The sequence below is a fragment of the Tupaia chinensis genome, unplaced genomic scaffold (genome assembly GCF_000334495.1).
Source record: "Tupaia chinensis unplaced genomic scaffold, TupChi_1.0 Scaffold000248_2, whole genome shotgun sequence".
In the NCBI taxonomy this organism is placed as follows: domain Eukaryota; kingdom Metazoa; phylum Chordata; class Mammalia; order Scandentia; family Tupaiidae; genus Tupaia; species Tupaia belangeri.
Genome location: NW_006159727.1, coordinates 3348618 through 3364699, shown reverse-complemented (window position 1 = coordinate 3364699; position 16082 = coordinate 3348618). Strand labels below are relative to the sequence as shown.

The following is a 16082-nucleotide window of genomic DNA, read 5'->3' as shown; positions in this document are numbered from 1 at the left end:
CTATAGCCTTTACACTAACTGCTGGTTCCCAATAATTCTTTAAAAAAAAAGAATTTCACATGTTAAAAAATTTTTTAAGGGAACCAGCAGTTAGCGTAATGGCTATGTCGCTGGATTCCCACGTAGTCGACCGTGGTTCGCATCCCGGACCCGGTGGCTTAAAACTCACGCCGGGCACGTGTGCGTGCGTGCCCAAGATCCCGAGAGGAGAATGGAGGAGAAGGGATTGCGGCGTGACCATCCCCCCTAGGGGGGTGATTTCTCGCTTTCTGTCTCTCTGTCTCTCTCTGTCTGTCTGGCGAGTGCACGCGCCCTATAGTGAAAAAACCTCTCAAAAGAAAAATTTTTAAGTTCCAAATTATCCTTAGTAAAACCATGCCAACAAGAAGGGGTTTAAGAAGAAGTTTAAGAAGCAGATTTCAGGTGACTGAGAAGCTCCTATGCTCTTAGCTAATGGCGCCTCTACACTTGTACACAAAGAAACTTGGGACTCTAACTCAGCTTCTGTTCCTTACAGTTATTAGCCTCATTAAACTGGAAATCCTAGGGCTTTAAACTAGCCTCTCCTTTCCTGGGACTAATCCAGTTTCTAGAGTATACTCAAAATCTTAAGAATCAAAATCTGTCTTTACTAGTTTCAACAGACATTTGTTCAGATCATTTGTTGAGGAGTTGGGCTCACCAGTGGGTCCTTGATTAATCAAAGTGAAAACAAAGAATTCAAAGATATGCATTTGGGGTCCTGAGTGATGTGACTGAGGATTCAATGGGGAATCTGATCCCATCTGTGTTAACAGCATCAGAACTGTTAAGGAAAACATGTGCAGTGACACTTTTTAAAGATAAGAAGCACAACTTTATTCAAGAGGAGACTATTGAGACAGGTGTAGTGACCACTGCAATGGGGTCTGGCAGTTGGAGAGAGTGATTGGGTTCTACTCTGTTATCAATAAGAACATGTGGGAGTTTATAGTAGGGTGTATAGCAGTTGGTATGGATCAGTGGATAGCAAATTACTGAAAAGAATCTTAAGGTAAGGATGATTCTTGCTAGCTTGATTCAAGAGGATTCTTCTTCTTCTTTTTTTTTTTAATTTGCACATGCCCTCACCAGAGAGAGACAAAGAGAGGGAAAGTGAGAAAGCAAGCCACTAGGTCTGGGACTTGAATTGTGGTTGGCCATTTGGGAGTCTAGCACCTTAACCACCACACCATCTGCTGGCCCCTCAACAGGATTCTTGCTAAGGTAGGCCAGGGTGATCAGATACCAAACATGAAGGATTTGCTTTTTTAAAAATTAATTTTTGCAACCTAAGTGTTTATTAACAGATGAATGGAGAAATCAATGAAAGAAATTGTGGGATATACATGCACACACATACACACATGTGGTACACACACACACATAGTACACACACATTTGAATTCTATGCAGTCATTAAAAAGGACAAAATCCAGTCATTTGAAGTTAAACAGATCAACCTGGATGATTGTCTCTAAACTGACTTAGTAGGATTTTTTTTAAAGAATCATTTATTTAATTTTATTTATTTATTACTATTTTTTAATTTGATGACGGAAAGAGAGAGAGAGAGAGAAAGAGAGAAAGCAAACCACCAGGTCCAGCACTTGAACCATGGTCGGCCATGTGGGAGTCCAGAACCTCAACCACCATGCCACCTGCCATCCCCCTTAGTAGGATTCTTGCTCAAACTGAATTATCTGAGGACAGAGAGGGAAACTCAAGATCCTCCTTGAGAAAGGGACTTAGAGAAGCCTGATTAAGGTCAAGGGAGTCATCATTACTTAGAAGTCAGATTCCTGGTCCTAGCTCTGATTCTGACAACATAGTCTTTAATCAGTTACTTAGCTCCCAGTCTATATTTCTTTATTTGTATATTGAGGGACTTCGGTCAGTGTTCTTCTTCTTACACAGAAGCCTAAACTAAACAAACAACATTCATAGCGGGTGAAGCAGGGAGGAGTCCCAATACACCCTTTTCCATGGCCCTCTGGGAATAGTTCTGAAAGCACTGATCTAGATAGTTTTCCTCTACAGTTATTCCCAGCTTTCCTGGAACTTTTTATTGGTTTATAAATATCCCTTATAAGTAGTAGAAGCCTTTCAGGTCAAAGTCTAAGAAAGTCCCCATGGCCTGACACAGTTGAGGAATTTTGGAGTATTGTCGTTTGATGAGTTATGAGTTGTTTGTGGCCCTGGGCTAAGCCGTAACCAAATTGTGTCTCTCCCTATCCTATGTATTTCCAGTATTTAAAAGTCTATCTCAGGTCTGCCTGTTTCAGAAAAGATACGCATGTTGGAAAATATTTTTCTGGAAAATAGACTGGGGATTATTTTGATTAAAATATGATCTTTAGCACTTGACAATAATTGATGACATCTTTATTGTATGAAGATGGCAGTGCAATTAATGATATACTTAAATTGATTACATCTGCAGGGGACTATGTAAAGCAAAAATCACTTAAACCTCTGTGCCAGGGTTTACAACATACCACAAAGTTGCCCCAACTCCTCCACACTTAATGTTTATTTACTCGTAGAGGAGAGTCCCCTGCATTTCCCAGAGACCCCTGTCTTGTGGACAGTGGTACAAAAAATGGAGGGTTATTCCATGAATGCAGGATGTCTTAGTCTGTTATCACATTGCTAACAGACATATCTGGTGGTGGATAATCTTATAAAGCAATAGAAGTCTGTTCAGCTCACAGTTTGGAGGTCCAAAGTCCGTGGTCCAAGTTCTGTTGTATTCTGAGGGATACAACATGACAGAGGGCAGGCTGTTTTTTTAATATAAAGATTTTATTATGTAATTTTAAATGGTTTCCAACACATAATTTTTGAGGTGAAGACAGACTTGAGCAGAGTGGCTATCCATGTTTTTGTGTATGTGTGTGTGTGTGTGTGTGTGTGTGTGTGTGTTTGCTTTGTTGTAGTTTATTATCTTTTATCTTGAATAAAGTCATAGAAAATTGTTTGGTTTAGCTCTCAGCATCCCGCTCCTTAACTCTGAGGAAGCTTGCTTCATCTGGGCTACCCAATCTTTCTCCTGGGCAAGGGATATCTTGAGATGATTCCACCTCTTCTTTTTAACTTCTTTCTTGGGCTTCTTTTCATAGACTAGGTTCTCTCGTAGAGCAGTGTGAGCTTTCTCCTACATTTCCTCCATCATGTCTGAAGTTACATTGTTCTTTATGTACTGAGAAAAATGTTTCTTATAAGCATCTTTATCTTCTTCCATTAGGTTATGCATGTAGTCTGCAGCGTTCTGGCCCATGATGTGCTTCCAATGGACTTCTGCATTAAACTCCTTGCTTTTAGAATCATAACCAGGGAATTTTTTGGTACTGTGAGGGATAGATAGATAAGCCTCCATCCACTGCTCTCTTCAGGGCCCCAAAAGCTTTATTGCCAGTGGTAGTTCTGGCAAGGCCTGCATCAAAATAGCAGGTGAAGGCACCAGGTTGACCATCGATGCTTTCTACATTGTACTCATCTCTGGTCACTTCCACTTGACCTTCATAGATCTTGTCCATGCCAAACCTATTGAGAAGCCTGCGGGCCAGCAGCAGGCCAGTACAATATGCTGCGGCATCATTTCTCAGGCCAACCTTCACACCGTATTTTGGTAGTTCGTGTGCATGAGCTGCGCAGACTATCATATCCCCTTCTATACGGGCATAAGCAATCGGACAAATGATATCTCTGTTAGTTACACGAACTATCATCCTGTATTTGGGTGTGTTGTACTTATTTTTATCCTGGATCACCAAGCGTTTCCAAGTATAGTAATCAGTTTTATCCTCTCGTCGTCTTCTAAATTTCACTTGGTATCTCTTAAAGTAGGCCTTATTCTTGACAACTTTAACAAATCCCATCCTGCGGAACAGAGACCCACGGCTGTGGCCGACCTGCAGGCCCACAAGCACTACCCACTATCCACATGTTTTCATGTATCTTATTCCCTCTGCTTACATACCCACCAGAACTCAGTCACAGGGACCCCACCTTAATAAGACTGTCACACTCAGGGACACCATGAAGGTATTAAGTTTTCATTTAATGCCTTTATAATGCAATCAAGTTCCAACTCGAATTTCTGGGGGACGTCCAAATTCAAAAACATAAACCTTTAGGGGACAAGCCATCCAAACCATGATATCCTATCCTTGGCCCCCAAGGTTCATGTCTTTCTCCCATACAAAATCATCTCAATGATCCCAGAAAACTAACTCACAAGTCCAAGTCCAGAGTCCCACTCTGACACTCAGGCAAATGCCTTCCAGCCATGAGCCTATGAATTCAAAATAAGTTCCATGCTCCCCAACTACTTGTAGGGTAGAAATTTCCATTTCACCAGAAGAAAGGAATAATAGACCCCAAAATAAGTGTGGAACCCAAATGGGGAGATATTAGATATTAAACCTCCCTGTGCTGCATCCTGAATGTATTGAGGTAGTTGAATCCCCAAAGCAGTTCTTTCAGCTAGTCCTGTACCCTTGACCCTGTTGGCTTCTGTTCATGGTTCACTGGTCTCCTCTCTGCAGTTCTCTCAGGCTGGTGCTGCATGTTGATAACTCCACAGTTCAGGGTACTAAGACCCCTGCAGCTTGACTAAGCAGGAACCCTTCTGGTGGGTACTCTTTACTCTGACAACAATTTTGCACTTGACTTTGCTCTAGTGGAAGCTCTCTGAGGTGGCTCCACTCTTGCAGCAAGTTTCTGTCTAAACTCCCAGGCTTTTCAGTGCATTCTTTGAGATATCAGTATGGGTGTCCACACTCTTGAATTCTGTGAGCCTGAATAATTACCTCTACATATGTTCCACCAGTGTCTGCTACTTGCACCTTCTGGAACAGAGGACGGAGCACCAGCTGTAAAGGCAGGTTGAGCTCCAGCTGGGGCTTCTTGAAACACAGCCAGGGCTGAGCAACATTCTTCTGGGATGTGGAGAGTAGAGCCCCAGGATGGCTCAGGATAATGAGCCAGTCCCTTTGTCAATCTCCTAAAACCATTCTCTCCTAGGCCTCTGTGCTTAGGATGGGAAGGGTAATGCTTTTCTCCCATTTCCTTGACATTTATCACCTGGATGTCTTCTAGCTTTGCTAATCTCTTTAGCAAGCAGTCTTTGGGCCACATTTATACCTGCCGAGATTCTTTTTCATTCTTTGCCACATGACAAGGCTGAAAATATTCCAAATATTTTTCATCCTGCTTCTCTTTTTAATAAGGTGTATTTTTAAATCATTTCATTCCTCTCTCATTTCACTAAATACAATTAATAATAATCACGCAATTTCTTCTATATTTTTGCCTTAAATTTCATTTGCCAGACCTTCACAACTCTTAAATTAAAAACACAACAAACCCTTAGCAAATATTTCTGCAGCGAAATTCTTAGTTATAATATAATAAAGTTATGGTGTAATACGGATGACCTTTTCTCTAATTTCCAATAAAATATTTCTCATTTTCCTTTGAAAGCTCCTCACAATGGCCTTTACTATCCGCATTGCTGTCACTTTTCTGGTCATCCCCATTTAACCAATCTCTGAAAGGTTTCAATTCCATTTCTAAACTGTTCTTGTAAACTTCCACAAGAATCTAGGTATTTTCTAGCTTTCTCCTTTTTGCCCACTATACAGTTCCAAACCCATTTTCACATTTTTAGATATCTGTAGTAACATATTCCTACTCACCTATGTCAAAAAATAGCCTGCTATTGCATAACTAACAGAAATACCTGAGCCTGGGTGATTTTATAAATAAAATAGGTTTACTCAGTTCACAGTTTTGAAGGTCCAGGTTCCAACTTCTGGTGAGACTACAACGTGGTGGAGGGCAGGATATTTTTTTAAAATTTTATTTATTATTATCATTATCTTGTTTATATTACATTGAATCACATATATCTTTACAGTTTATTACATTTCTTTTTCCAGCACAATTACCATGCATATCAGTCAAGACATTACTATCCACATCATTATCATCAAATAGCTTTTCATTGTTTTTTTCAGATTATTATTATTTATTCTCATTATTTTTTTAAACATTCAATCACTATATATTTGGCTTGTACAAAGAATTTACCCAACGTAAAATACTTCTCAGACCAGTCCAGTTGAGAAAACTATTCATGTCATCATCAACAGGTAATAAACCATTTCTGTGTCCCACTAATGCCATGCCTCTCTATTTGTTCTCTTGCTATACTCTTCCCTTCTCCTGCCCCCCACCCCCATCCCCCGTTCCACACTGTCTTCAGCATCCATAACTATTTTCACTGCTTTTAGAGGGCAGGATCTTGAAGAGTGTGGTTGTCCATAACTTTTTGTGTGTCTTATTCCTTGTGGTTCTGTAATCACCAGAACTCTGTCATAGGGGCCCCGCCCTAATGAAATTATCACTCCCAATGGTCTCATCCTGGTTCAACATGAAGGCATCATTAAGTTTTCTTTCTTTTTTTAAAAAATAATTATTTTATTTATCATTATCATTATTTTTTAATTTGCTACAGGGCATGCACGAGAGAGAGAGAGAGAGAGAGAGAAAGCTACTGGGTCAGGGACTCAAACTGCATTCAGTCATGTGAGAGTTCAGCACCTTAACCATCATGCCACCTGCTGGTCCCAGGGATTAAGATTTCACTTAACACCTTTACAATGCAATCAAGTCTCAACATATGAATTTTTGGGGATATCCACTTTCAAAAACATAAACCTTTGGAGGACAAACCATTATCCAAACCATAATACAGGCATAACTGAACGTAAATTAAGGCTCTCAGGGAGAGCCCTTAACCAGTGGTGTAGAGGATTAGGTAGATTAATAGCTCAACAGCTGCAAATGTTGGTGATATAATTTTGGGATATGTTTCTTGCAGTTCCTCATAGTATCCCCAAAGAGGCTAAATTCCATTTGCCCACAACAACAACATGCATTTGATTTCCTTTCCTCCTTTCTCTGCCTCACCTTGGATTATCTAACAAATACTTATCTATCCTCAAGTCCTTGTCTCAGGGTTTACCCTTGTGAGAACTGAATTAAACTAACTTCAAATGAAGGTGCAACTTTATATAACAAGAATTAAATAGATGGTAACTTGATTTCAAAGCAAAGCTTTTGGATACTCTTAAGTTTACAAATGTGGAATTGTTTCAACACATTGAATTGTGTTATTTATGGTATGAGTTGAAGTGAAGCAGAGACTTAGGTAATTTTGTGTTTTAAAGAACTATAAGTGAAGTAACTATAGATAATATGGTTTTAAACTTTATCCTTTTAGGTCATGGAACCAGTTTATTGGAAGTTTTTAATTTAACAAGACTAAAAATATGATGTGGCTTTATTTTTTTGCCAGTTAATTGTCCTCCAACTGGGTCAAAATTCCCTCCTCAAAGTTGGGTTACAACCTTTATGACATCTTAGCTAGATTCCATTACTCTCATCTTATGTGTATTCCTAGAAAGGATCATTTCATTTCAGAGCATTATTTCCTCTCCACTGGGAGGGGAAGGAATAATCTGTCTTCATGAGCACTCCCCAAGAGCCTCATAACCATTCTCTCTTCTGTGTATTACTCCACTGTTGACTGGGGAAGCAGGGAGGTGTTTGTTGATGATATGAGTCCTACCATTCTGGCACTCTTTAGTGGGCCTGAGGGGAAGAGCCTGGCCACCACTGTTGCTAGCTCCTGGGGACTCAGTGAACTGAGACTTGGAGCGTGTCTTCAACCTTGGGCCTTAAAATCCCATCTACATCCTGTTGTGGTATGTTTACTTAGTCTAACAATAAATTAATTTTTACCTCCTGAGTTCACATCAGCAAACCTGTTATTAGGAGATATCAATTTGCATTGCATTAAGGAGTAAATGAGAATTGGCTGAAAGACAAAATCAGAAGCATAACAAATCATGGCTAGAATGAGATCATTGCTGGTATTAGTGCTGAGAACTGTAAACAGGAAAAGATTAAAATCAAGGATATTAAAGTTTACAAATTAAAGTGGTAAAGGCAGGGGAAATGCTTGAACCATGGAATCAGTTAAAGGATAATGGGCAGAGGTGAAATGATTGTCCCTGGAGGAGTAATGTCAGTAGTAACAGTACTTAATAATAATTAGATGTGGGAAGAGAGTAGCAAATTCAACTGGGAAGGTCCTCACAGACTTGAATATCTGTGATATCTGGGCTGTTAGGATTGGTCTCAGAAGATAGACAATGGGGAAGAATCTATTTTATGCATAGAAAATTGGTTTCTTTTCTCTTACTTCAAATTATTGAGGCGTCAAGAAAGTCATGATGTATTTTTCTATACAGAAATATGTCGTGACTTTCCCGACAACCCAGTATTCCTTCTCAGTTATTGCAACACAAGCTATTCTGCCAAAAGTAGCTTTTCATCTTAGTATTTTCTAGATAATGACTACTTTCCTGCCCAACCAGTCCTGTCTTCATTATGCCACTGCCCTAGTCCCTCTCCTGCTTCACTTCCTTCTCTTTTCTATTCCTTCTCCTTAAACTCGCCTTTCCTTCACTGTCCTTATTTTTCTTTCTCATGTCTCAGGTGCTAAACTGACTGAATTCCTATTACAAAGTTCACCTTTTTCTTCATAGTCTCTCATCAGTTAGCTTCATTCAGTGATTTCTTTGTGAACATTCCCATGCATCAGATGACATTTCTTATTTCCATTAGAGAACTGATAGTATTTTGTTTTGTTTTGTTTTAGCCATATGGTGCATGCACTCACTGGAGAGGGACAGAGAGACAGTGAGAGGGAAAGTGAGAAATCACATCCTCAGGGGGGATGGCCACTCTGAAATCCCTTCCCCTCTATTTTCCTCCTGGGATGTTGGGCATACATGCACACACACCTAGCATGATTTTTAAACCACCAGGATTGGGACTCAAACCATGGTCAGCCATGTGGGGGAGTCCAGTGCCTTAATCACCACCTGCTGGACCTGAGCTGATAGCATTTTAACAAACACTTCTGAAGAATATACCTATTGGGAACCAGCAGTTAGCGTAATGGCTGTGTTGCTGGACTCCCACGTAGTCGACCGCGGTTCGTGTCCTGGACCCGGTGGCTTAAAAACTCACGCCGGGCACGTGTGCGTGCGTGCCCAAGATCCCGAGAGGAGAATGGAGGAGAAGGGATTGCGGCGTGACCATCCCCCCTGGGGGGTGATTTCTCGCTTTCTGTCTCTATGTCTCTCTCTGTCTGTCTGGTGAGTGCATGCGCCCTATAGTGAAAATCTCTCCAAAAATAAATAAAAAGAATATACCTATTTGGGGTATGTGTAACTGGTTACTTTTTCTATGCTTGGTAGAAGATATCGAAAGTGCATAGATTTGGCAGAGAGATTTTGCTGTAGATTCTGATTTTCCCATTAGGTAATCTTTATCAAGATAGTTATTTGTTAGGTATCTATTTTCCTTACTGTGAGTAAGGATAATAATAGCCACCTGCAACAGTTGTTGTGAAATTGAATAAAATGAACTATTTATTTATTTGCTAACATCTTAAATTGAAAACCTTAATTTTTCTCTCTGTTGTCACTCCATCTCTTATTTCTTTTCCTGGTGTTTTTGTAGATTTTCTAGCTAAATCAAGGTACCAAATAACCCTGTCAGTTCAAGTACAGATACAGAGTTCTAGATCTCTTTCTCTATGGTTTCATTTAATTTTATATTTTCAGCTGAAAGGATATTTCTTACCCTCATGGGTATATCCTACCCTGAAACTCACTTTCTCATTCTTCCTTGCCAGTCAAATATAAGGGAAATAATTCTGGGGCTTCATGGAACATTTGTAACTTCTAATAAAAGGAACATGATATGTGAAAGATACGTCTCTTTAATTTCTATTAAAGTTTACCTTTGAATGTTATTCTCTTACCATGATGCTTGGAGATGGGAAATCCATCTTGAAACCATGAGGTAACCAGTGAAAGAATCAAATGCCCTGTGCTAAGTATGGTCAAACTTAAAACAGTAGAAAGAGCCTAGGTCCTTGGTGACATAGGTGAGCCATCAAACCAACCTGATGTTTCTCTACCTCCAGTGATTTATATTACTGTAGTTTATTATAATTGTTGTGTTGATATTGCTGTTACTTGCCACCCAAAGAATTTCTCATTGATAAATCTAGAAAGAGTAACCCATTATGCCATTAATAATTCAGCCTCTTAATCATCTTAATTTTTTAGACTCCCATAAGACCTGGGCAGAACAGGTACGAGATAGAACTGAAAAAGGTTAAAATAAACAGTGATCACTATAATGAGGGAAGGTTACTGAGCACCAGGGAAGAAATAGTAATAAATGGGAATGAGAAGCAAACATTTTGCCTCTACAGTTGCGCCTGGAATTATCCTGAGTTCAACTTTATAAAAGAAATGTAGTGCTTAGCTTATAATTTATTCTGTGCTATTTAATATCGTAATTACATGTGAATAATGGAAAGGTTTTAATTGCAGCCTGGGCCCCTCTGTCATATAGATGGTGGTTTAGGGCATGGAAGTCAATGTAGTGGCTGGTCTAAAGTACTCATCATTAGAAAAAAAAAATCTATTGTAAAAAAAAGAAAAATATAAGTGTTGATTTATATCCTTTGCTGTTTTGGACTATTTATGCTCCCAACCATTTTTCAATTTTAAAAAAATTATCTATATTTTAGTTTTTTGCCATTAGGCAAGTGTTCTCTCCAGAGAAAGACAGAGGGAAAGTGAGTAATCCACCCCCCCCAGGGGAATGGCCATGCTACAGTCCCTTTTCCTCATTCTTCTCCTGGGATTTTTGGGCCAACACACACACACACACACACACACACACACACACACACGTGTGCGCCCAAGGTCTAGTACTCAAACGACGGTTGACCATGTCGAAGTTCAGCACCTTAACCACCATGCTACCTGCTGGCCCTCTCTTTTCCAGTTTTAAAGACATCTTCAATCGGGAACCAGCAGTTAGCATAATGGCTATGTCGCTGGACTCCCACGTAGCCGACTGTGGTTCGCATCCTGGACCCGGTGGCTTAAAACTCACGCCGGGCGCGTGTGCATGCATGCCCAAGATCCTGAGAGGAGAATGGAGGAGAAGGGATTGCGGCATGACCATCCCCCCTGGGGGGTGATTTCTTGCTTTCTGTTTCTCTGTCTCTCTCTGTCTGTCTGGCGAGCGCACACGCCGTATAGCAAAAAATCCTCTACAAAAAAAAAAAAAAGGCATCTTCAATTAATGCCTATTTAAATATTCAAAGGCTTCTATTAGAATCAAGTTGGAGCTTTATAAAAACTTAAAACATTTCTCTTAACAGCTTGAGTTATGGGTATTTTTCACTTGCCTTTAATCTTTCTCCCTAAAGAAATACCAATTTTATCTTTGAATGTCCTCTTACTTTTAAACAGGTTGTATGCTGGTGAGACCCTTTCTGCTAACAAAATAAAAGTTCCTACACTTGATTTCTTACTCAGAGAAAATCTAACCAATATAAAAGATGTCATTCTACTGTGAATATATATTTTAAGGAATAATTATTTGCTCAAAGTATTTTAAGGAGAGCTGTTTTAGGCAGGAAGATTCTTAAATACCATTTATAACTCATACTTGAATCACTACCTTTGAGGTATGCTATATTAGTCAGGGTTTTCCAGAGAACTATAACCAATAGGATATTTATGTATAGTCAGATAGAGATATATAGGTAAAAGAGAGAGGATTTATTAGGTGAATGTGCCCACACAATTATGGAGGCTGTGAAGTCTCACGACAGGCCACCTGCAAGTTAAAGACCCTGGGATTCTGGCAGTGTGACTCAGACCAACTCTGAAAACCTCAGAACCAGGAAAGCTGATGGTGTCATTCTCAGCCTGAGGCTGAAGGCCTGATAATGCAGGAGTTGGATGGGGTATAGAAGAACTGCTGCTGTAAGTCCTGGAGCCCAAAGGCTGGAGAGCCTGCCATTCTGTTGTCCAAGGGCAGAAGTGTCCCAACTCCAAGAGAGAAAGAGGAAATCACCTTTCTTCTGTCCTTTTGTTGTTGTTGTTGTTGTATCCAGGCCCCTAGCTGACTGGATGGTGTATGCTCAGATTAAGGATGGCTCTCTCCCACTTAGTCCACTGAGTCACACACCAGTCTTCTCCAGAAACACTCTCACAGACACCCTGGAATAATGTCTTACTAGTTCACTATATATTCCTTAATCTAGTCAAGTTGACACATAAAACTAACCCTCACAAATACTAACTATATAAAGCAGAATGGATCTTCATTTACTTGTACTCTTCTGAAGCGTTTTTGTCTGCTTTTAGTCATCAGAACCTGTACTTGGTATTCCATTTATAACCAGGAGATACGCAATGCTTTCCTACTTAAAAATTCATACCAATGTGTTGCTTTTTTTGGTGGCTCTATACTTGATTGAAATTACCTTTACTGTGTGATGCATATTGAGTTGGTTGTCATATAGAAATGCTTATTCTTACAAAGATAGTAATTTAAGATATATGAGATATAGACTTTTGAGCATATTAAGTTAGTACTTTTTATGAGAACTTTTTAGACCATGAAAGTATAAAGATGTTTGCAAACACACCTAAGTGTGTGTTCCTTTGGAAGTATATTGAAGTTTTTCAGTTGTTTAATAAATGGGGCATATGATCAATGTTATTCATCTAATATGTACTCTGATTTTACTTTTACAGCAGTTATTAAATTGACTCTGAAGGCGTCTGAGTAGAACAATAACTATGGAAGAAATGGAATAGGTGAAAATTGATCTGATCTTAAAAGAAAGACTTTCAAAGAATAAAAACAAATTCTGGCGTCACAAAGTAAAGGAAAAGTAATTTTGACTAATGAAAAGTTTAATGCATTTTAGTTCATCAATATGTACCAAAGGAAAAAGGCATATCAGAGGCCTAGTATTCTTAAATTCTTTTTTAAAGAATTCGTTTATTTATCTCCTTCATGAGGGAGAGAGAGAAACAGCTCCACCTGTTTATACCAATGTGTTGCTTTGTTTGGTGGCTCTATACTTGACTGAAAGGACCCAGATCCATCGGGTCTTAATGTTGAATGCACACCCAGCTTCAGCTAGTCCTGGGTCATGGGCATACACATACCTGGCATACCAGGTAGGTCTCAATATACAAACCCCAAACCCTCCCATGTGGATCAGTCCTGCACAGCATCGTGCTTTACTACTGCACCACTGTTTGGCCTTGTTTTTTGAGCTTCTTACTGCATATCTGCTTAAATATAGAAATAAATGCTAAACTCCCAGCCTTACAGCTTGGAAATAAAGAGAAAGGGAGCAATTTTAAAGCTATATAGGAGAGAAGATTTACAGGACTTAGTGGTTAGTTGGTAAGGGAATGTGTGAAATCCAAGAAGAATCGATCCCAGATTTCCGAATAGTACAACTGGATTGATCATATCAATATTTTGCCTTCATATTACCGACATCAGATCTGCTAAAAGCCTAGGTAAATAAATAGATTCATTTCATTGATGATCTTTGTATCATATGTATTAATAGAAAGAAAAAAATATAAGTTATGGTTAGGAAGAGATACTATCAAAAGTGTTTTAATAGGACTGACCCCATAGCACAGCAATTAAACCCTGTGCATAGGGAGCTAGATCCCACAGGGCCAAATAACAGTGCGATTCAAATGACAGTCCTGATGCCTTGAAAAACACTCTGGTTTGTGCATGCAATGCATACAAAATTCTGATGGAATAGAGAAATGGAAGAAAAAGTATTGTGGCATGACTAAGCAGAGATATTTTTACGTCTTCCTTTTCCAATTGAAAGTCTTTCTTTATTTTTTGTGCCCAGTTGATCTGGCTAGAATGCTAGTACTATGTTGAATCAAAGTGGTGAAGAATGGGCATCATTGCTTTGTTCTTGATCTTAGAGGAAAAGCTTTCAGTTTTTCACCACTGGTTACAATGATAGTTATAGGCTTTCTGTATATGTTGTTGTTATGTTGAGGTAATTTTTCTCTATTACCAGTTTATTGAGAATTTCTATTATGAAAGGTGTTGAATTCTGTCAAATGCTTTTTCTGCATCCATTGAGATGATCGTGTGATTTCTTTTTAATTTACTATAGGGCATGCACATTCACCGGAGAGATAGAGAGAGGGGGGAAAAGTCAGAAAACACCCTGAAGAGGGATGGCCATGGCACAGTCGTTTCTCCTCCATTCTCTTCTTAGGATTTTTGGCATGCACGCACAAGTGCCCAGAGAGTTTTCCAAGCCACTGGGTATGGGACTCAATCCGCATAGTTGACCATGTGGGACTCAGCTATCTTAACCACCATGTCACCGGCTGTCCCTGATCATGTGATTTTTATCTTTTGTTCTGTTAATGTGATGCTATGGTTTGAATGTCTATATCATCCTCAGATTTACATGTTGAAATTTAATCATCCAGGATGATAGTGTAAGGAGGTGGGCCTTTTCAGAGGTGATTAGGTCATTAAGGCAGAACCCTCATAAAGGGGATTAGTGACTTCATAAAAAGAGGTCAGAGAAAGACCCATCCCTCACCCCCATCCCTTTCACCATGGGAGGACATAGCTAAAAGGCATCCACTATGAACCAAGGAGCAGACCCTCACTAGATAACAAATCTGCTGGTGCCTTAATCTTGCACTTAGCCTCCAAAACTGTGAAAAGTAAAATTCTGTTGTTTATAAGTCACCTATTTTATGTCATTTTGTTATAGTAGTTCGAATTAACTTAGTTAGACATGTGGTGTATCATATTTCTTTATTTGCATATGTTGAACTACTCTTGCATAGTAGGGATAAATCCCACTCGATCATGGTGAATGATCTTTTTAATATATTGTTGATTTGGTTTGCTAGTATGATGTTGCGGATTTTTGTATCTATGCTCCTCAGGGATTTTGGCCTGCAGTTTTTCTTTCCTTGAGCTGTCCTTGTCTTGGTTTGGTATCAGGGTAATGCTGCTTTCATAAAATGAATTGGTTAGTGTTCCTTCCTATTCAAGTTTTAGGAAAAGTTTGAGAAGGATTAGTGTTAATTTTTCTTCAAATATTTGGTAGTATTCACCAGTGAAGGTCTTGGGCTTTTTGATTGTTGTTGGAACTTTTTTATTATTGATTCAGTCTCTTTACTCATTATAGGTTGGTTAAGATTATCTGTTTCGGGACCAGCAGATGGTGTAGTGGTTAAGGTGTTAGACTTTCACATGGCCAACCATCTTTTGAGTCTTGGACCTGGCAGCTTGAAAATCACACCAGGTATGTGTGTGTGTGTGTGTGTGCGCACACACACGTGTCTGTGTGTGCATGTGTGTGTGTTTGCCCAAAATCCCAGGAGGAGAATGAAGGAGAAGGGATTGCAGCATGGCCATTTCCCCTGGTAGCTTGGGGGAGGTGTGATTTTTCACTTTCCTTGTCACTGTCTCTGTCTCTCTCTGGTGAGCACACACACTCTATGGCAAAAACCTTTAAAAAAAGAATTTTCTATTTTGTCATAATCTAATCTGGGTAATTTGAATGTTTCTAGGAAATGATCCTTTTTTTCTAGTGTATTCAGTTTTTTCATATATAATTGCTCATATTAATCTCATATAATCCTTTTTATTTCTGTGACTTCAGTTGTAGTGCTTTCTCTTTCATTTTTATTTTTTTTTAGTGTTCTCTTTTTTTCTTAATTATTGTAGCTGAAGGTTTGTCATGTTTGTCTTTTCTTTTTTTTGGAGAGTTTTTTTTTTTTTTCGCTATAGGGCACGTGCGTTCACCAGACAGACAGAGAGAGACATAGAGACAGAAAGCGAGAAATCACCCCCCAGGGGGGATGGTCACGCCGCAATCCCTTCTCCTCCATTCTCCTCTCGGGATCTTCGGCACGTACGCACACGTGCCTGGCGAGATTTAAGCCACCGGGTCCGGGACGCGAACCGCGGTCGACTACGTGGGAGTCCAGTGACATAGCCATTATGCTAACTGCTGGTTCCCATATTTGTCTTTTCAAAAAAACCTCTTAGTTTGGGACCAGCAGTTAGCATAATGG

The 16082-nt window shown here is 39.5% G+C and overlaps 1 protein-coding gene and 1 pseudogene across 1 annotated transcript in view; one reads left to right on the top strand and one right to left on the bottom strand.

Moving 5' to 3' along the window:
- Window positions 1-16082, top strand: part of SYTL5 (synaptotagmin like 5) — a 249156-nt gene that overhangs the window by 50946 nt on the left and 182128 nt on the right. The window lies entirely within an intron of this gene.
- On the bottom strand, window positions 2963-3911 carry LOC102503214 (60S ribosomal protein L5 pseudogene; annotated as a pseudogene).